This window comes from Molothrus ater, chromosome Z, assembly GCF_012460135.2.
Source record: "Molothrus ater isolate BHLD 08-10-18 breed brown headed cowbird chromosome Z, BPBGC_Mater_1.1, whole genome shotgun sequence".
NCBI classification, from domain to species: Eukaryota; Metazoa; Chordata; class Aves; order Passeriformes; family Icteridae; genus Molothrus; species Molothrus ater.
In genome coordinates this window covers 58,592,972-58,613,819 of record NC_050511.2, presented here as the reverse complement: position 1 = coordinate 58,613,819, position 20,848 = coordinate 58,592,972, and the positions used below count along the sequence as shown (strand labels likewise).

Sequence of the window (20,848 nt, the reverse complement as noted above, 5' to 3'; positions counted from 1 at the left end):
CAAAACTGGTGTCTCTTGTTCTGTGTCCTTGTCTATGCAACCACACAATACTGAGTCATTATACTTTTGCTGAGAGAAAATTTGAGAACACATTATGGGTAACTGGTGAATGACCAAGTTTCATTATACCCGCTTAAGTCGATTGAAATCTACGTCTAAAGCTATGAATGGCAGCATTGTTTTCCTCAACGGGGCTGTACTAAATGTCAGCACGGTGTAAAGAAAAACTCGAAGTCTGCAAATAATTTACCAGATCTCAATTATAATATTTTTCCACGCTAGAACTAATATCATTGCTAGTGCCTACAATGCATGAAATACAACAAAAGAAGGCAGAGGAAAAAAATGAGTTCATTTACAAGTTATTTCAGCCAGACAAACACTTTAACTTTCTTACAATGACTTCGGCACAAAGAGCTGGATAATAATTTCCTGAAAATTTCAAGCAACCAAACTGCTTCTTACGAAATTTGAAAAATAAATTGTGCAAACTAACGTATTTATTTTAACCCTCCAGTTTAGGACTGATAAAATATTAGTAGATGCACTTTACAGTACACAGATCACTTTGTGTGAGTCTAGCAGATGATTCCTTCTTTAATGTTAAGCAGAAATGGCACAAGCAAAGCAATGAGAAATGTATTTCTTCAGGTGCTGGAGGAAATCCACCAGGGCATCTCAGTGTTTGCACAGGTACCAGAAGGACAGTTTTCACTTCTCTCATTTTTTAACTACTACTTTTTTTACCTCACTTTATAGTGGTTTCTGTTATGAGTGCTGTTCAGGTCAGTCCTCTGCTTATGATTCATGCACAGTGAAGACTATGAAACAGCTCAAAGGCATGGTGAAGAGTTAGTTGTATGTGCTTTGTTAGAATGTGTTTTAAACCTAGGTGACCATGATTCTGTCTGCATTTCATAAAGCACAATACAGTTCCTGGCATAAAAACTTGAAATGATGAGCAACTACCCTTGTGCTGAGTAATACATCTCTTCAGCAGCTCCACTTGCTGCATTTCTCAGCAGTTCCATCGCTGCAGCCCTGGATACTGGGGATGCTGGTGCATGGGGCAGGCAGAGGACTGGTGGGGTAACTGGGCAGGTGTTGGTGCTAGATAAATTATTTTTTTACTTGCTCATGCAACCACTCATGAAAGAGAGGCAGCTGGGGCCATCTGGATCGGGAGCAGAAGCAGGGCAATGGCAGGCAGGTGATGGGGAGGTTTAAAGAGAAGCCAGTCCTTCACTAGTGCCCTGCCTACTGAAAAAAAGCTGGCACCTGTTGGAGGAGGGAGCTCCTTTCACCAACCAAAGATGTGTAGTTTGTATGAATGGATCTATTCATGACCACACCTCTACTTTCCTGAACTTTCCATTAATATGCAATAGCATAGGGTAGATTCATTATTTTTGTTTCAAATAAATTGTGAAATATTTTGTTTTGTAGAGAAGCCAAGGACACACTGCCTGTTAGCCAGATCCTTCCCTTCCCAGCTGAATTAAAAACAGTTTTCTGACTTCTTTTGGCTAGAAGGAGAGGTATATGTGCATAGCTGTCCCACAGGGACACTATTTTAAAAGTCCACTAAAATTTTTAAAACATGCCCCACTTCCAGAGATTGCTCACCCTGGAGTAAGCATATTTATTACCCCTTACATCCTCCATTATTTTAATTTAGAAGAAAGAAAATGTCAGACTTTGATGATTAGATTTTCTATTAAACAGCAAGTGCATGAGGTAAATATTAGGGCATTTCTTATCGCCTTTTCTGGGAGTGGGAAAAGAGGAGAAAGGAGCCCTTTGATTGTGCTGTTGCTTGTCAATAGTGCCTGTTTTGTTCTTCCTGAAGCTCTCATTGGTGTATAAACATATAATTATAGACATACATTTGTGTATGTATACACATACATCCATAGTTTATGGTGTAAAGCTGGTGTGACCCTGTGAATGTCAGAGTCTGACATGGATGAACTTGTGTCATCCACTTTGTGGAGATCAGGCTGAGACCAAGCTGTACAGACTTATTTTAGGGATGTATGCAGTAATGCAGTGGAAAGGGAATGTTCAGTTTGTGTCTTTAAATCTAATGCTCAAAAAACTATTTCCCCCATAATTCCGTGCAAATAATGCTAATCCATGCTTGCGGAGGTGGGGCAGGGATAGGAGGGGACGGAAATTCCCCTGGCAAACGAAGAGGTTGCGCTTGGCCCGCGGATTCCCTGCCAGGCCGCACGTCCCTCCAGGGCTCCCCAAGCTGATCCTGCTGGTTCGAAGCGCAAGCCACCGACCCAGATCCGCGGCGGCGCCGCCGAAGAGCATCCCCAGCGTTCGCAGTCTCAGCCCAGCTGAGGGGATGCCGCAGTCCAGTCGCCGGGCTCCGTTCCCGCTCGACGACCGCTCTGATTGGAGTTTTCCAGGAGACCGGTGGCGGCGCGCATGGGATGGGGTGGGAAGCGGCGGGTTGCGCCGATGCGTGCTCCGTGCCTCTCCTCTTCCCGCTCGTACCGAGCCGGTACCCCCCTCGCCCGGCCTCATTGCTCCTGCCCTCTCTCCGACCGCAGGCCTGCATTACCGCCATTAATTGCTGTAAGTGACCACCTCTAATTAGCGCTGCCCGCCGAGGAGCCGCCTCTGGAGGCAGTCAGAGCTCTCTTCCCCCCGCCCCGTTGCCGAGTAACTAAAGTATTATCGCGACTGATCCGCCGCGCCGGTGTGCTCCTCCGACAAAGGAGATTCGGAAAAAAAAAACAAAACAACGAAGTCCAGGTCTTAAGTAGTTACTAAAGCCAGTTAATGACATCGTGCATGGATATTTTAACTTGTTGTAAGTCACAGAAAAGACTAAGGAGAAATCATGCTACACAGGTCTAATGATACCATGTTGGCTCCACAGCACTGTCAGGTACGGCTCAACCCACCTGCTCTGCATACGCCACTAAAAGGTTCCTTGGAGACCCCTGCTGTCACCTCATACCCAAGGTGCTTTGCTGTTCGTTTAAAAATCCATAACTGCCTCTGAAATTTCTGTGCCTGGCCTACACCATAAAAACACATTTTAAAGAATGGTAAACACTTATATTTAATGTATGGGATGCACTGAGTTAAGGGCAAAACTGATCTTTCTCCTTCAGGTGTAGATGCTTTGTTGCCATATTTCTCAGTTCCTTCAGCTATTACTAAAATCTGAAGCACAGAATCATAGAATGTCCTAAATTGGAAGGGACCCACAAAGATCATTTAAGTCCAGCTTTTGGAACTGGCCAGGACAGGCCCAAGATTAATAGTGGTTGGGTATTCACTCCTCCTCAACGCTGATTATTCAAATATCTGTGCCAAAGTGTAGTGTGTGATAAGAACACAGATATTTTTGCTTAATTACTATTATGGTTTTGATGGTACTGTGAGGTGGGTGAGAAGGGTTGCCGAAGGGAGCAAGATCAGCACACCAACATAATAAATAAAGTAAGGAAACTGCCAGTGCACAGGGAATTGTGATAAGGAATCCCCTTCTGCTTAACCTTTTGACCTCTCGTTTGTACCTCAGCATGGGGAAAGTAGTAGCCAGGTCAAAATGAACTTTATAAGTAAATGAGTATGTGAGACAGTCAGCAGTTTGTCTTCTTTAAAGTCTTAGAATAGTTTGTTGGGAAAAATTAATATTTTGTGCTTTGGGTCAAAACCTGGTAAATCTGTCTGTGATTCAAATAGGAGCAGCATTTCACCTTTTGAAAAAGAACCTGTATAGTCTGAATGGGATAATTTTTCCTTCAGAATAAGCTCTCAAGTGTCAATTAAAAGGGGCATATAATAGTTATTTAACAATGATTTTAAAAAAATATGTCTCTGTTAATAATATCAGTTGGCTGAAAGGGACATTAACATAAAAAATACTCCAGCATTATTGTCATGTAGAATACTATCTTTAAGAAACAAGATTTTAGGGTGTAATAAAATAATATAATTATCATCAGAATAACAGTACTGGTTTAATGTAATTGGAATCTAACCTACAGTAACCTTGTATGGGAGAGCTGGAGTCAGTAACAGAAAACCTGCACAGAAAGGATGGTGTTGCACATATACAGTTTCCTGTCATCTAATTCAGCAGCAGTTGTGGTAGACCAGAAAAGGTAAAATTAGCTTTCTTTTTTAAATTAGCACTCTCTCTCTCTTTCTCTCTCTTTATATATACATACACATATATATATACATATATATGAATTACTCTCTTTTGCTATTTTCTATCACAGAAAGCAATTGCTGCTGTATCATGTCAGAATTCACTCTAGGTGTGTTGGAAGGTACAGCTGGTGGTGGTACAGGCTGAGAGAGCAAGAGATAATTCTTCACTTATTTTTCACTTTGGAAAATTGTTTCAAAATAGACAACCTCTCTATGGCTGTAACTAGTGTAAGCATACATTGTAGAGATTCCTCTTCAGCTGAGTACTTGGGATTTTAAGTGTTACCAATATCTTACCACTGGATATAAATATATTGCAGGAAATTTATGAATATTGAATTTATGTCTTCCTCTAAATTCCCATAATTCTTATATGGCTGGGCTCATATGACAGCTAAGCAGATCCTTTTTTATTTACATGGACATTTGGCATATACAAACTCATAACTTTGAATCTGGAAACCTACAATCTGTATCAGCATTTGCACTGTCATGAAGTGAGTTTACTATGTTCCATCATATCCACATGGTCTACCTCATTTGTCTCCAAAAGGTCTTTTCCAGCTTAGTTAGTTTAGCGATTCTCTGATTCTGTGACTTCATGTGCTGAGGCAATATTCATAGTTAACACAATTCCATAACACAGATCCATAACACAGTTACCAGAAGTAAGTCACCTCTGTCCCTGGACTGTGAGTATTGACAGTATCAAAAACTTCCATTTTTCCCTGCATTGTTCTTTATCCCTGATGATTAATGAGATAGACTAAACTACAAAAAATCAAGCAACCATTTAATGATACTACAATTAAATTGACATTTCCCACAATAGTTGGAGAGAGACTCTAGGATGATATTATAAATTATATTTTAGTTTGTTTTCTTCCAGTTTTGTAGGAAGTATTTCCTATAGAATAGTTTAATTCCTGGTCTGTGTGCAAATATTGTCTTTTGCTTAAAATAAAACTGAAAAGACAAAGTGATTATTTGCTTTCATATTTTAAAAATTATTCATCATATACAGCTATGTAATATATTATAACATTTTGCACAGCACTATATTATTAAGTTAATCTAATGCCCACAGTCATTATGCACATTCCTGGATGTCCTTCTGATGTCTCTTCAGTCTGCTGGATTTGGAAGTGTGATTATGTAAATTTTTTACTGATAAATAAATTATTATAATTGTAGTTGAAATACCTCTGGAATTCATAAAACCATTGCATCTAAATAATATATTATGAATTACTTAATTATTTATCAAGACTAATTCAAAATAAGTGTAGGGAAAAGCATACATTTATTTTTAAATAGCACTTTTTTTTTGCACCAGATCAAAAAATGTTCCAGATATCAAAAATAAAAAAGAGTGAGAGAACCAAGTTTCCTTCATTAGCTGTAAGGAGTTTGTTTTGGCTTAATAATATTACAACAATGGTGCCATTCTTACTGTAAACTTGTTATCAATTATAATATATTTTGGCTAATATATGGAATTTCTATTAGAAAGAGGACAAGAAGGGAAGAGTTAATATGGGTGAAAGGTGAGTGTATGTTATAGTAAGAGAAGAACAGCAGTTTTAAATTACACTGAGGAACAGAGAGGAGATGGCAAGATTTCAGCGGCTGTAGATTTAAGAGGAGTGTCAGAGATACATCAGTAATTGCAAAATTAAAACAATGGGTTATGTGTGTTTTCAAGTCAGTATTCAGTACTAAATGTGGAAAGCCTCAATAAGCAGCCTGGTGGTTATTAGAAGCACTAGGCTGTCCATTTAGCTATATCTGCAAAAGAACTTTCTTTTCAGTCTCATGCAAATTTTAATTCCAGACTGGGTTCTAATCACCCTGTAGCATCATCAGATCTCAGGGTACGCACAATAGCTTTTATTTTCCCTTTTCAGAAAAGACCTTTGTCTGGCTGCTGATGAAATACCGGAAATTGATTGCAGAAAACCTGCAGAGGCATACTTACTGTACCAGATATAGTAAGCCCCACTTGGTGCATTGGCATTTAGCCATTTTATGTAAATTTAGTGACAAAACGATTCCTGTATATGATCTAATATGCATTAGTAATAACTCATAATGTCCTCATGTGAGGAAAGAAATTAAAAATTCGTTAGAAAACTAGACTACTAGTGACACTACATAGTTAAAACATTACTAAAGCATATTTCAGTGTTTTGCTTACACTAGTGTTCTTATCATGGTGCCTCCATTTCATGGCAAAGAAGATAGAGGAGAAAACATTCAACTTAAAATGTCTGCTGGCACACATCACTCGATTTGTATGTCACTAAACAATGAAGGAGCATAGCCTTGAATACCAACTATTTAATTAGCACTTTTGCCAGCCATGCATAGAAAATAGCTCATTTACTTGTGTCATGCTTACTGATTATTCCCATAAAAATCTACTGGTTTTTTTAAGTGTATGTCACATTCTAGTGTGACAACAAAAGAAAATCAAAACATCTGTTATTATTTTGAAAAACCTTGAAATTCAGAAATTGAATTAAAATTTATAAAGTCTTTCTTTCTCTTGTAGGTATATTTTAGTTATTTAATTTAACCTTAAGTGTGGCATAAAAGACTGGATACAACTAATCATTAAGAATTTCAAAGGGTAACAGAAAACCTCTAACAGTCTGCAGTTTATTTAAAGGCTACTATTACAAGCCTCTTGAACATATAGCTACATGTAATGACAAGTGGTGAATTCTAAATGCTGCATTTGAAAGGTACCACTCCTGCTCTAAATGCTGCTGATAGACAATGCTGAAACATGTAAATTCTCCCAGGGAAAGTCTCAATTTTGAGCATAAATGTGGTACATTTTTGAAATATTTCTTCAAAAGTATACCATTTGGAAGCATTTTGCTTAGAAATATTCGCTTGTTTTGCTCTTGTCTCTCAACACCTGCAAAATGGATAGAGTATCATTGAGGATATATGCCAGTTCATAGAAATGAAAGTCAGCCATTTCATCACATTTTTCCTAGAAACATATAATATACAGAAACATTCCCTGGCTATACACACAAGAAACATAAGATATTATATATAACATAAAGGTTTAATTTCTCAGTGAAATTAAAAATGTCAATCCACTTGCAATTATAAAAAAATAAGCTTGTATATATTTTTATAAGTGTTTATTAAGCAGTGTATATTCAAGTATCTGTAGGAATGTAGTCTATCAAATACAGGCCTATCAAATAAAAAATAAAAAATATGCTCCCAGTCATTGAGCCCAATCCTGTAAGGTCCCTGCTTTCCAGGCGGTCTTTATTGTCTTACGGTGTCTTTTAAATTCAGCATCTCCTATAATAAGGAGCTGCTAAAACAGAGTCTTAGGTTCATGCTATCATACATAAAATTGGTATTTCTCATGAATGGATACAATCTTCTGTATTTTCAGTTTTAAACTGTTTGGTTTTTAATGTTTCATCCCTGTAGCTTAGCTCCCTCAGGTGAATCCCAATTCTGTGTCTAACTTGCCACCAGTTACATAGTGTTAAAGACCACAGAACATTTGAACTCTCAAGTACAAAATGATGAGTTAACCCAAAAATAAGCTAAAGAGCATGCAATTTTAATGTTCTAATAATTAAAAAATATTAATAATATTCCCCCTCTCAAAAAAACCCCTTAAATAATTACAGACACTAGTATTTTTAAGAAAGTTTGTTATCTAGGTATAAGAATACTGAATTTAAATCTGGACATATTTATTAAATAATTTGGAGAGTGCTAAGGAAACAACTCAGGTTACTATATTTTGAGATGCTATGAAAACTTGTAGGAAAAGTAAAAGAATCATCATAATCAAGACAGGTTATCAGTATTTTCTGGAAACCTAGATGTAAGATTTAACAAGTAAAAAAATGGCAATAAGTATGTGAGTGGAAAAAAAATCTGAAACAGAAATAAATGTTCAATAGATACAGATACTGAGTAATTGAAAGAGACCAAAGGGTGAAGAGAACAAGTTACAAGGATAAAATGTGATTTAAAAAAATACAAACACAAAAAAAGAAATGGCTGCAACCCCTCATATGCAGTGTATTTTAAAACATCCTGTTGGGACCCCATACTTTTGGCATAGGAATATTAGACTATCTAGAATACAACTTGCCGTTAAAAAAGATGTATAGTAATTCAAATGGAGAAGATGCAGAGAATAAAATGGAAAAAGCTATAAAAATAACAGAATGGAGGCATTGCTTCAAAAGAAAAGATTATGAGAAGTGACTAACTGATGATCAAGGGAAATATGTGTGGGTGTTTGGATAAGGAATAATTTCAGCAGCCAAAAGCCATTGTGTTGGTCATTTTTTGTATACACCCAGAGTTTTCTTTAAGGTTAACCAAAAGTTGGCCAATAAAACACAAAACACCATGTAACATTAGGGCCATGCTGATGTGATCAACTATGTACCTAGGAAAGGTAATTAAGAATGTAAGCACAGGAGATTGTTGTCTGAGTATCTAAAAAACTCCTAGTGAGGAGGTGGATGGTGGGTTAGATTGAAAGAAAATAATGTTGACTCCATAGACTGATCCATTTAAATCCAGAGTAAAGAATACTCCAGAGAACTTATTGTATGTTACAATTGAGAGGATTGACTAGATCAGCTCTTCAATCTTATTTTCATCTCTAAAGTTTTATATTAGATAGTTTTGATTTAGATTTGATTCCAGGTGATGTTTTCACCTCAGGCTAATCTTCAAATAAAATGTTTTCTAAAGATAAATGTGGACAGCTTGTCTGCATGCTCATTTTGAGAAGTGCATATAATAGAGACTTACTTTGATAGTGTTTGCTGCCCAGACACCATCACTGGAGTAATAGGAATACAAATATTATCTTGAAATATAAATTTTAAAAATCAGAAATTAAGAGGTGTTGATCTCAAAGGTCTAATTATATTAGATATGGGCACATTACTCCCATTTATTTGACATTCTATAGATATCTACTGCCTTTGTCTTTTTTTTCACAGTTTTTGGTAACACAGTGTATGAATTAGTCCTTTCTGTGAGTGCATGAAGTACAAATACAACATATTGTGTGTCATTATATTGTGGGCTATAGCAACATGATTACAAATACAATGGTCAAAAAAGGTATCTTTAAATTTTTGTGGTTTGGCAGTTTGCACTGTCTTTTAAAGATGCTTGCATCTTTCTACTGAAGTCAATGAATGATGTTGGTACTATTGCAAAATCAAGATCTCTTTATGAATGTCTGTACAACGTTAAAATTACTGAGTGTCAAATATTTATTGTATTTGAGTAGACATTGACAGAATACCAGGCCAGGTTACTTTCAGAGAGATCTGTCCTGGTTTCATCCTTAACTTTCAGTTTTAGCAAAGCAGGAATGTTTATCTGCCTTGTTCAATAAGAAGAATGTAATCCAGCCCACCAAATTCAAGCACTTTGACAGTATGCTATGAGAGCTGACTTGGTGTCTCTGAGTTGTTCTCTATGTCTTACTGGCACCATCACTGCTGTCCATCATTTATAATTACATACATATATCTATCTGTCTATAATTATACACACATGTACATAGACTATATGCAATATAGATTATATTTTATGTACAATATAGAATGAACTACCTAGAGAGAATTTATTCTAGTGCAGAACTTCTTTGGTCATTGTTTGCCAAATTAGAGAGAAAAAAAAAGACCTTTCAAAAATTGTAGCAGGCACAGGGCCTGCAAGGCCTCCCTGGCGGTCAGCACCCTAAGATAGGAAATGCCTAGTCATGATGACTGGACCTTAGAAGCTCCTTTTTCTGACTTAGGAAAGGGCTTAGGTCACTTTCCTTTTGATCCCTACTATTGGACAATTTCTAAAACTCCTGTATCCTTTAAAAACCCCTACTTTTGCCCAGTTGGGCAGAAGAGCTGTCCCTGAGAACCTTCGCAGAAGATTCAATAAAGACACCCCTGCGGAACCTAATACAGCGTTTCTCCTCTCTCTCCCTGCATCTGCCTAAGGCATTTAGCAAGCTAAAGAGCTGAAGTTGCAAAATGAGCTGATAATCACAAAAGAGCTGATATCACCTAAGCTTGCTAAGGTAGCCTGTGCCTGGGAGCTGCTTGGGAACTTGGACAGTTTCTGCTGAACAGGACTGCACTATCCAGGACCCTGTGGCAGCCCACTGGGGATACCCCGAAACCTGGCCGAGGCCACATTAAAAAATAATAAAAAATTATATGTTTTTTAAAAAGGAAATAGAAGTGGGAAAAAAGAGCCATCAACACTAAATCACAGAATCACAGTATCAGAGAATATTCTGAATTGTAAGGGAATCTATTTTAACTTTTTTTTTCCTTATAATTTCCAATAGTAACTAGGCATGACAAAATCAGTGGGTTGTCTTACACATTTTCTCATACAGTCTTTTTTGCTCAAATACTGCCTTGACATTTCATGATGCCTATATCAACTATATCTTGGTGTGTATTAGATGTCACAAAAGGTTGGTGAAAGTGTGGGCATAGCTTTCACACGATCTGTCTCTTGCAGTTTCTCCACATTTCATTTCTTGTTCCCCCTCAGATATTCTGTGCTTGCTATTTTTTCCTCCATACCAGTGCAGAGGATGATTTTGCTGTCAGAATTAAACACAGAGAGCATAGCTGCTGGTCTTGGGATGAGAGCTTTGCTGTCCTTTAGGGTAACTAAGTGAGAAGATGATCTTTTTGTAGCGAGGGCATCAGTGTTAGAAAAAAAAAACAGGGCATTGTCTGACCTATTGACTTTAGCTGTCCCTAGTGACACTTAATAGAATTAATTTGTATTTGCCGTGATTTAAAAATGGGAAGAGAATCAAATTATTTATTTTCTCCCCTCAGGTTTGCCAGCCCTGTTTTGCCAATAACAGTAACAATAACAAAACAACAACACAACAATAACAACAACAAAATTTTTTTTTAAATTTTTTTTTAATGCATTTTTTCAGTATTTAAATGAGGATTAAGGTTGGAAAGTTTGTTTTCTAAGGTCAACCTAACTAATATGGTAGGGATTGTGGACGTAAGATTGTCAAAAAATAGCCCCACATATATTATGTACATCCAGTTTCTCTGGTTGGTTCACTCTACCAAACAGCAGGAAAGGCTATAAAGGGTATGTTCTTAAAGAGGAAAAAAATGTGCCATGATGGGTAAAATGAGAGGCTCTTCAGTAAGTCAGAATGTAAAGCATTGCAAAGCTAAGAATAAACTTTATACAGCAATTGAGTGTATTTACACATTAATTTACAATAAGTTTTATTATAATCTTACCATGAAGACTCATTCTACAATGCATTTGTGAAATTTATTTTTTACAATCTAGGTTAAAGTTCCAGATAAATTTATACTTAATATATATGGATTTGGATAGAAATGGATTATTACAACAAAATGTAGAGTTTTGGAACTGCTGTTCCAAAATGCTAAGGTCTGAAACTTACTAAGTAAAGAAAAAGTTTACTTTGAGTAAATTTAACAAAACAACACAATTTGTGGTTTTGCTACATGATTTCTCTTCTAGCTAGGTATAAAATGTGTGTATAGCTTAGTTATAAGCTTTTCTGTACAGAAAATTTGGGGCAGATTATAGATCGGTAAACTACATTTTAGTCAATATTTCACAAAACAAACAAGTCTTCCTCACAAAGGCAAAAAACCTATTGAAGGAAATAACATCAAATTTCCTTTAATCAGTTAAGAATACTGGAAGAATTCTAACATATTTTAAAACTTGTCTTTGTATGTTAATTGCCATTTAAAATATTCCATAAAATGTAAATTTCAAGTAGTAATGAAATAAAATATAACATTATGGAGATTCTACAATATCAAAATGTGATCTGTTGATCTTAACTTATAAATCAGGATCAAAAAAAACCCTTTTCCTATTTTTATTTGTGAAGATATTGAAAGTAATACAGTATCCTTACTAAATGCTTACCAAGTATATATGTGTATGTCAGGAATTATATGTGTAGTCTCAAATGTTTACATTAATGTATAAAATGTATAGGTATACATAGATGGAGAGAAGGCACTTCATTTGTAAAATTCTTCATAAATGTTTATTAATAATAATATAAGGTACACTTCATTGTGAAGCTCACTATTTGGAGGCTTTTATTATTTTTTTAAGCAGGGTAATCTCTCAACTCTGTAACTGTCTTTCAGAAGACCTTGAGAGATAACCTTCCTCCAAAATTATATGTCTTTTTAAAAGTAATTTTCTATATATTAAGAAAGCTTGAGGGAATTATTGTTTTTTCAAAATATTTTTCTTTTTAATTTGAAATTCTTCATGAAAGACTTAAATGTACATATTTTCACTGGGAAATTCCTAATGTGCCATCATCTTGAGTCAATAATGGGCACAGCTGAGTTGCTACTGCAGTTATCTAACTTGGAGTTTATTTATACATGTATAATTAAGGAATATTCAGCATTGTTTATGAATAACTGGTAAACATCTGCTATATTATTTTGCCAAAATTAGTCTTCTGTTCAGACATGGCCTCAAAGAACATATATGCTCAAGAGCATATTCAGCACTGCTTGGGAGCCAGTTTGGATCTTGGTCTGATTTTATGTTTTATCATTCTGAGTACTGGTAACTGCATTTTTTCCCATGTTAGCTGCACATTTAGGTGACAACTCTCTTTTCAGTGAAGATAGGTTAGGTAGATCAACTGAAGTTCTCAAAACTTTCATGCTTCTGTGATATGCTGATTTTAATTTTAATAGAAGCTGAGAATGTTCAGCATCTTGTAATAGACATTCAGCAGCTGAAAGACCATAATTTCCCTTCTCAAATGCAGAGGAAAGAACAATAAAATCAAATCTCAAGACAGAGTCAATGTGCCCTCAAGAAAATTTCTTTTCTGACCCAAATCTAGCAATCAGTGAAATATCATGTAGGATATCAGGAATTTCTGACAGAATAGCCCACAGATAAAACTTGACTGTTCCTTTCTGAGCTTTAATACCAGTCTCCATAAAACCAGAGCAGATCGGGAAAATAGATAAGTGAGAGCTCTTTAGTTGACTGCCATTAGTTGAGCTGGGGTATGCTTCCACTTTCCATCCGACAATCTCAGTCTTCTGATGGAGCACCTAGAAGAAATTCATATGAGTACAATTAAATACTGGGCAATCAGTCAGCTCTGTTACTGGGTGGTCAAATCTCCCATCAGTCTGGGAGAGCTTAGATGGTGCATTCCTTATGTAGACAGAAAGTAGGGATTATTTTACAACTGAGTCAAGTTTAAAATTCCTTATTTTTTCTTGGTGCTGAAGCCTTTATCCTAAACACTCCACAGAGATAAAAACTATTTTTGTATACTGAACTATACCCTTTCCCTAGTAAGAAGGACATACTCTTAAGTTTTAGTTTACTAGATGCAATATTAAAATAACCAAAGAATTCTACTTTGCATTTGTGATTATTATTATTATACACAAATCCAGCATGTCAAAAAAATGTTCCTGGACATATATTAAATGTCAAGGTTTGTATTGATTTGCTCTTTGTAAATATTGTTGTAGTTTACTAGTGAGCAATGAAGTGGCTTTTCTTTCTCCTAACTGTGAAATGTACTGTGTGAATATCTAAAGTCTTGCAATATTGATGATAAAACAGTCAAGCACAGAACCTAAATGCTGAGCTGCAGGATATCAGATCAGATACCCTGGCTATATGCTGTACATGGTTCTATCCTGCCTTTTACTGAAGAATTCTTCCTTTCACTGGGGACAAACACTGTGTTTTTGTTGAATGAGGTCAGAAGAGAAGAACATAAGAATGGAATTGCTTGAGAACACATCTGGAGAGGGAAAAAAAACTACTATTGAAAATTTTCATGTTTGCTGAAGTGTTTTGATATTACTCAGGGAAAAAAAAAAAGGAAAGAAACGAAAATATTTGGTCTTACTCTTATTAAAACATATCTCTCTGCATTCTAATATTCTTTCATGGCATCAAAGGTAAGATTAGTTCTCTCCTGTCTAATCAAGTTCTAGACATGTTGTTGTAGTTGCATGGCTGAAAGTGCCTGTACACTTAACAGTCTTTTATACAAAGGAAAATAACAGCACTGCAAGACTTTTAAGGAAACATGGTGCAATATTTGCATATGGGAATACTTGATATTACAATTGGTTTTAAAATGCCAAAATAAGAAATAAGAGGGAAATTACTTTTATTATTATTAAATACTTTTTTATTATATTACTTTTATTATTAAATTAAATTTATTATTTAATTCATCATTACTTTTATAAATTTATTATTACTTTTATTAATTCTAGAATGTAGATAATTTTACTGTTGCATTTGTGTTCTAGAAACACAAACACTTATTTCTCACAAAGAAAAGAATGAGAAATAGATTTAAATGAAAGAAAGAAATCAGAAATAATTTAAAATTACAAAAATTAAAATTATAATTGAGCATGCTAGTTAACATAACTAGTTTATACTAGGTATAATATAATAAATACTAAATTCAAGTAAAAATATCTTTGTTGAGTTAATACATGGCATGTGACTTTAAATTTAATTTCTTTGTGTAGATGTATTCTTGCCTAAGTTAATCAGAAAACTAAGCATCAATTTCCCTTTTTTTACAGTTCCTCACTTATATTTCTACTTCAAACATCACTTTTATTAGTTTGGAAAATAGAATTAAGTCAAGACTGGTGATTAGGTGACTAAAAAATAAAATGTAGCTGAGTAATAAAGAGCAAGATTCTATTATGACAACGAGCAATTTAAGCAAACCTATTGATTCCCCTGCTCAGAAATCTGGCAGATTCTCAGCCTATACAAATGAAGAGCTAAGAAAGATTGCATCTTTCTTTAAAAAGTGATTTTAATCATGGCAGTCACCATAAAGCTTGGCAATATTTTCTGGTAATTCATGTGAGTAAAAATTGAGCTAAAGCCAGCATTTCTAGATTCCCACCTATTATTCTATACAGATAGTAGTGCAGACACAAATTTCTACATTAGTTCTAATGAATTAGTTTTACAATGTTTGATTCTCCCTGCACAGCACTTTCGTTCAATGAGCAGAGTCCCTACATTTTTTGATTGCAAGTCTGAAATTGTTGTGGCTATTAAATGTGGCCATTTTAATTCATTGAAAAAGCTTGTTCTGAACTTGAGCCTAAATTATAAAAAAGAAAACAACCATCTTTAAGAAAACAAAAGCAAGCAAACTAACAAAAAAAAATGCCCCCTCACCAAACCCAAATACCAAACACCATGACCACAAAATAAATCCTGCTTACTTGCTTGATGCTTATTAACTTAATAAAGTGAAAAATATTGTCAGAAACATGCTCATGTAAGACTACAGTGTCTAAAGTAAGGAGGGAAATTATTTTTCCACTTGAAGTGCAACATTTTGCAAAGTTTTTTTCCATGTTTGGCATAAAGGCAATTTAAAATTATAGACGTTCCAGTTCAGGAGTAAATAAAAAGGTTTAAAAATTTGTTGCTGCTGAATGTATTTTGTGTCAAAGATTAATTTCCAAATTAATCTTTCAAACTAGTGGTTTAGGTATTCTAATATTACTTCCACACTTAATTCAATATGTGGAAAATAAAAGGTTCATTGTTACACAACAGTGATTTTTCTAATTTTCACAAGTATCAATAGATTTTACAATTTAAAAATTAATCTCAAAAATGAAGCTACAAGGTACCAAAATCAGCATATATATATATATATATATATATATATATATATATATCTAATTTACTAATTTTAAACAAAATCAAAATAGTGTTTTAAAAAAGGTGGTATTTTTGAATAGTTAACAGAAAAATATTTCAACATACAATATGAAAATAGATGCCAGTGAATATGATATTGTCAATGTGTCAGTGGTGAAACAGTTGTTTGAAATTAAAAGTATGTAGGGATATGTTAAGAATGTAAACTATACCTCTAAAGTAATAACAATTGAAATTAAATACTTGATAATTGCATTTCTTTTTTTTTACAAAGCATGAAATGTGTGGAAGAAAATAGGGCAAAAATCTCCACACAGATAATTGATATGAATTTCTTTTTTCTGCTTCTCAATCCACTTATAATCTGATTGTTCTTCCCTACGTACCTGGAAAGTAGTCAAAAGCCAAAGACGATGCATACTCTTCAGTGTACACTTCTAGGAGCTCATCCAAAGCATCCAATTTTGAATTAAAATGTCATTTATTTTTTGACTTTCACAAAGAATTTTTCACTCATTTTGGGTCAGATTGTGACATGGATTTTTAATTAGAATTTCCCACTGACGCTAATAGTAGTTTCTGCTAAAAATATCAGTTGCCTGGTGGGCATCACTGTGAGATTCCTACAGAAGAAAGTACCTGATGTCTCATAAAAATTGGATACTGATAGAGAGGTAGCTGTATGAAAGTTGGAAAATGAAAGAAGAATTGACACCAAATAGAAGTGATACTCAGAAATAGAAGTTAAAGGTGATATTTTGGCTGTTGGGTCTTCTTTAGGCCATAAGTGAAAAAGTAGTATTTTTTTAATTCTTCGGCCAGAGAAAGGCCTCAAAGACAACATTGCCCCTAATCTCATTTTTTACTTTAGCATATGTTCTAAGTAACTTTTTCTTAAGTAAACTGGCTCTGGGAACTATACACCCAGATTTGCTCTAAATTCAGCATTCTGCCCAGGGACACTGCTGATGAATATGTAAGACTGCCACTGACTTAACTAAGGCAATCTTAGTCCTAAACATTCAAAAAATCACTGTCTAAACATTTTCCTACTGATAGTGTTTCATGCAGACGACCTATTTCAGCTATCCTGACTTTCATGGTATGATGTTATGTGCGCATGGAGCTTAATTGAGGTTAAAAGGCCAAATTCTAATCTCATCTGTACAAGGGGTACATCTTGAGTAAAGCTATTAAGGTCAGAGGAGTTACGTTAGATTTACAACAGCATAAGTAAAACCTTATAGGATATATTCACATAAGAATTTTTATGCCTGTAAAGGTTACATGCTTGAGCACCTAAGTTTTCTCTTAAAGATAAAAATTTTGAGTTTTATGTCTAATATTAGATGCCTATTTAATTTACATATTCCTGTAAGTTAGTGGTTTATAATTCATATGTAAATGAAAACACTTTAAAATAATCTGAATTTGAGGAGATAGTGTATGCATAGATAGAGGAATAAAAATATTAGCTTTTTTCACCAGATTAGGAATGACAGTCCATTTCTTCTCATGGAGGTCTTATATAGACTCAGTCCTGTAGTATATTTGACAGCATTGTTTGCTAAAAATGGTTTTACCTTTGGCAGATGTGGCCCTAAGTGTGTGGAGGCTGTGACATTCATGGCATAATGTATGACAGCCTAGAAAACAGAGGATGCATCTTTCTGATTTCCTCAAAATAAAGTGAGGAAATCACACTGACTTCCTAAGGCTATGCGCCTCCTGCAGAAGAATTCAAAAGACTTTTTTTTTTTTGGTTATACTAATGGCCAAAAAAAATACTTGGCACACTTACCAGGTGATCTATTCAAAATATTGAACAAACTTTAACTAATGCATCACTAAGATCAGTGTTTTAACATTATTTTTTTCCACTTAGTTTAGCTATGTCTTTAGGTAAAAACAAATAATGTATATATACAGTATATGCCCTTGAACAAAACTGGATTAGAGAACTAAACACAGCTATGAGTGCTTCCATGACAAAAAATATACAGTGGCTTAGGACTATTCTATTTTCTCCTAGGCCTAATTTGTTTCAGTTTGGTTGACTGAAAATAATTTTGTTGCTGTGCTAAAAGGAGACAAATTTTTTAACTGAGCATAACATTTTACAGAAAAAAAACACTAAACAAAAAACCCACCACACTTAGGGAAAGTACAGAAGTGACAAATTTGAAAGCAGGAGGGAAAATATTGTGATAGATAAAGAAATCCAGGGAAAAATAAAAAGGAGGTTTAAAATACTCAAATATCACTGTATTATAAATTTTGAGATAACCAAAAATCTTGCATAGGGGAGAGTGTTACTGGCAGGGGTGTGAGGCTTGTAGTGGGTTTACATAGCAAACATAAGGGAAGAACCCAGAAAATGCTCTGGTGGGTAAAAGCGGAAACGAACCCAATTAGCAATGGACCGGGGTTACAGAATGACAATATAAATGTAGCTGAGATTCAGAGCTGTTTTTCAAGGACAGTTATTAGGATTTCAGGTTTGGGAATTAATAATCTTGAACAAAAGAAACTGAGAAAAACAATACTTATTAAATATCAATACACCAAGGACTAAAATTACTGGTGTTTGCTGAAATGCATATGGCCACTTTAAGAAATTTCTTAAACAGTAACTAAGCTAGATTTAAGTATTGTCTACTATGAAAATACATTTTGCATTGATTTTTTAGTATTTACTTATTAAAAAAACAGCAATTTTTCATATAATCACTCCCATTTAAAGTTTGAGATGCTTTTGTATTTTTTTCTGACATTAAAATTTTACACATAGATAATATTTGCTTTGGAATAAAATGTAAATCATACTCCTTATAATTCAGTGCTTCCATAGTATTTCTGGTTTCATTAGTATAGTCCCTTACATGTAAAACCTGTCAATTCTGCCTATCCATTAATATTTTAAAGTAACCTGCTAGCACATAAACTCTAAAGCAGTGTTATATTCATTTCTCTATACAATATATATATATTGTATAGAGAAATATATATATTGTATAGAGAAATATATATTTCTCTATACATATATCAATATATATGCATAGAGAAATATATATATATTGTATATTGTGTGTATATATATATATATATATATATATATATTGTATAGAGAAATATATATTTCTCTATATATTGGGGTTTTAACTGCTCCTTTAAGTAATCTTGATCAAATACCTGTGAATAGTTGCAAAAGTAAAATCATGGGTGCTATACAATAAATCCTGCCATAGAAAGCAAGGCAGACTGCTTTTAATAAATGGGATAATTCTCAAAACCTGAAAGGAATATTTTAAACCAGATGAGAGGAAGTGGTGTTTCTTAAGGGAAGCTACATAACTGATATATAGAAGTCACTTCCAAAAGTGATAACCAGGATGTTATCCTAACTCCAGCAGAGTGTTAGGAATTTTATGACAACTCAATTAGCCACAGTTATGTTATATGAGAAGTAAACTGCATACAGATAAACAATCAACAAGTCAAATAGCAAAACTTTTCCTCTGGGCTGGTAAGTTCATCATGGGCCTTTGCTATTTGTAAATTATTTTTCTTCAATTTAGATAATGCTGGGCAGCTGGAGAGTCAAGTCAATCTGATCAAGGATTTAAATTCCAATTATTTTTTCTACTGGATACCTAATTCCCACAGAACTAAGGGAAATTACACGTGGCACAACAGTGATTACAAATTCATTAGGATTGTGATTAAAGGTTTTGTATGAAAAAATGCCCAACAAAAAAATCCTCAGAGAAACTGTATTCTTATATAGAACATAAACCAAGATGATCTTTCAGATCTATAAACTGGAGATATCTTAAATTTGATATTTTATACATCAATAATTTTATAAGATTAGCACTATGGTTTGTTAAATCTCAGAAAATATGATTTATACAAGGTTCCTTAAGGTACTTTCAAGGTATTCTTTCTTTGATAAGGCTATTTATTAGATCAAATACTCTATTGGAATTTAAAAATTAAGCTTTCTATTTATCTCTAAGACTACTGTAAAAGCATAAAGCCCCTTCTTCTGTAAAATCTGATGTAAGCTCTGCATTTGTAGCCCTTTTCTGCAAAATTTTATCAACCCTCTTTTGAGACAGAGGAAGACTCCTGCAAGTCTTTTGCATGCATTTTCTTTTATTATTCTGGTTTCTTTTCTGTTGGATTTTCATATAGTTTTTCTTTATGGTTTCCAATATGCATTTTGTTTCCTCTTCCCAAGTCTCAGAGACCTCTTCTTCCTCTTTTTTTCCAACACCCTTTTACATTCCTACACTTATCATTCAAGTATGATGAATGATCTTTCTCCTAAGTCAGTGAAGTAACTCTGTGTTGTGTGGTTATATGGTTATCTGTCACTCCAGCCAACTCTTCTAAATTGGTTTAGTACCTAAATTGGCATAAATAAGAGAAAAACCTGCTCTTTTTTTTTTATGTGAGTGGGAAATGGATATTGCTGGAATCATTATTTAAAGACTTTTATCCATTGTGACAAGAATCACAGGACCAAAATTACAGTGCATCTTATGTATGCTTAACTATCATAGAAGCAGTAAAAGGCAAGGTGAATTTACAATACTGCAGAGTATAAAATATCTCAAGAATCACATTGATGTGTGCATATGCATACTGAAACACAGAATAGTAGTTTTAATGGGAGATTTTAAAGATGGATTAAATAATTTCAGCTCTACTCAGTCCAGTTTCCGCAAAAAAATATGTATACTTAAGTTTTCTTAATCAACTCTGTTTATGTACAAATATACACATAAATAAGACATTATTGTCTTGTGAGCACTGTTTTTAGGATGTCATTTATTGATCTTTCTTAATCAAATTTAAATTAGGAAGTCATGTCTCAGAATAA

The 20,848-nt window shown here is 34.3% G+C and overlaps 1 protein-coding gene and 1 long non-coding RNA gene across 7 annotated transcripts in view; one reads left to right on the top strand and one right to left on the bottom strand.

Annotated features, from left to right (window-relative positions):
* Positions 1-20,848, top strand: part of TMEM161B (transmembrane protein 161B) — a 210,262-nt gene that overhangs the window by 9,820 nt on the left and 179,594 nt on the right. For 2 of the 5 annotated variants that reach the window (XM_054517965.1, XM_054517964.1), the window contains exon 1: positions 2,196-2,902. The exons of 1 other annotated variant lie outside the window; for it this stretch is intronic. The gene's annotated coding sequence lies outside the window, so the exon portion shown is untranslated. Of the gene's footprint in view, positions 1-2,195; positions 2,980-20,848 lie in introns of those variants that run through there. 2 more of the 5 variants (XM_054517966.1, XM_054517963.1) reach the window with 2 other exon arrangements.
* LOC118699074 (uncharacterized) overlaps positions 11,452-20,848 on the bottom strand; it is a 58,491-nt gene continuing 49,094 nt past the window's right edge. For both annotated transcript variants that reach the window (XR_004982023.1, XR_008508982.1), the window contains one exon: positions 11,452-13,334. This is a non-coding gene — a long non-coding RNA (uncharacterized LOC118699074). The remainder of the gene's footprint in view (positions 13,335-20,848) is intronic.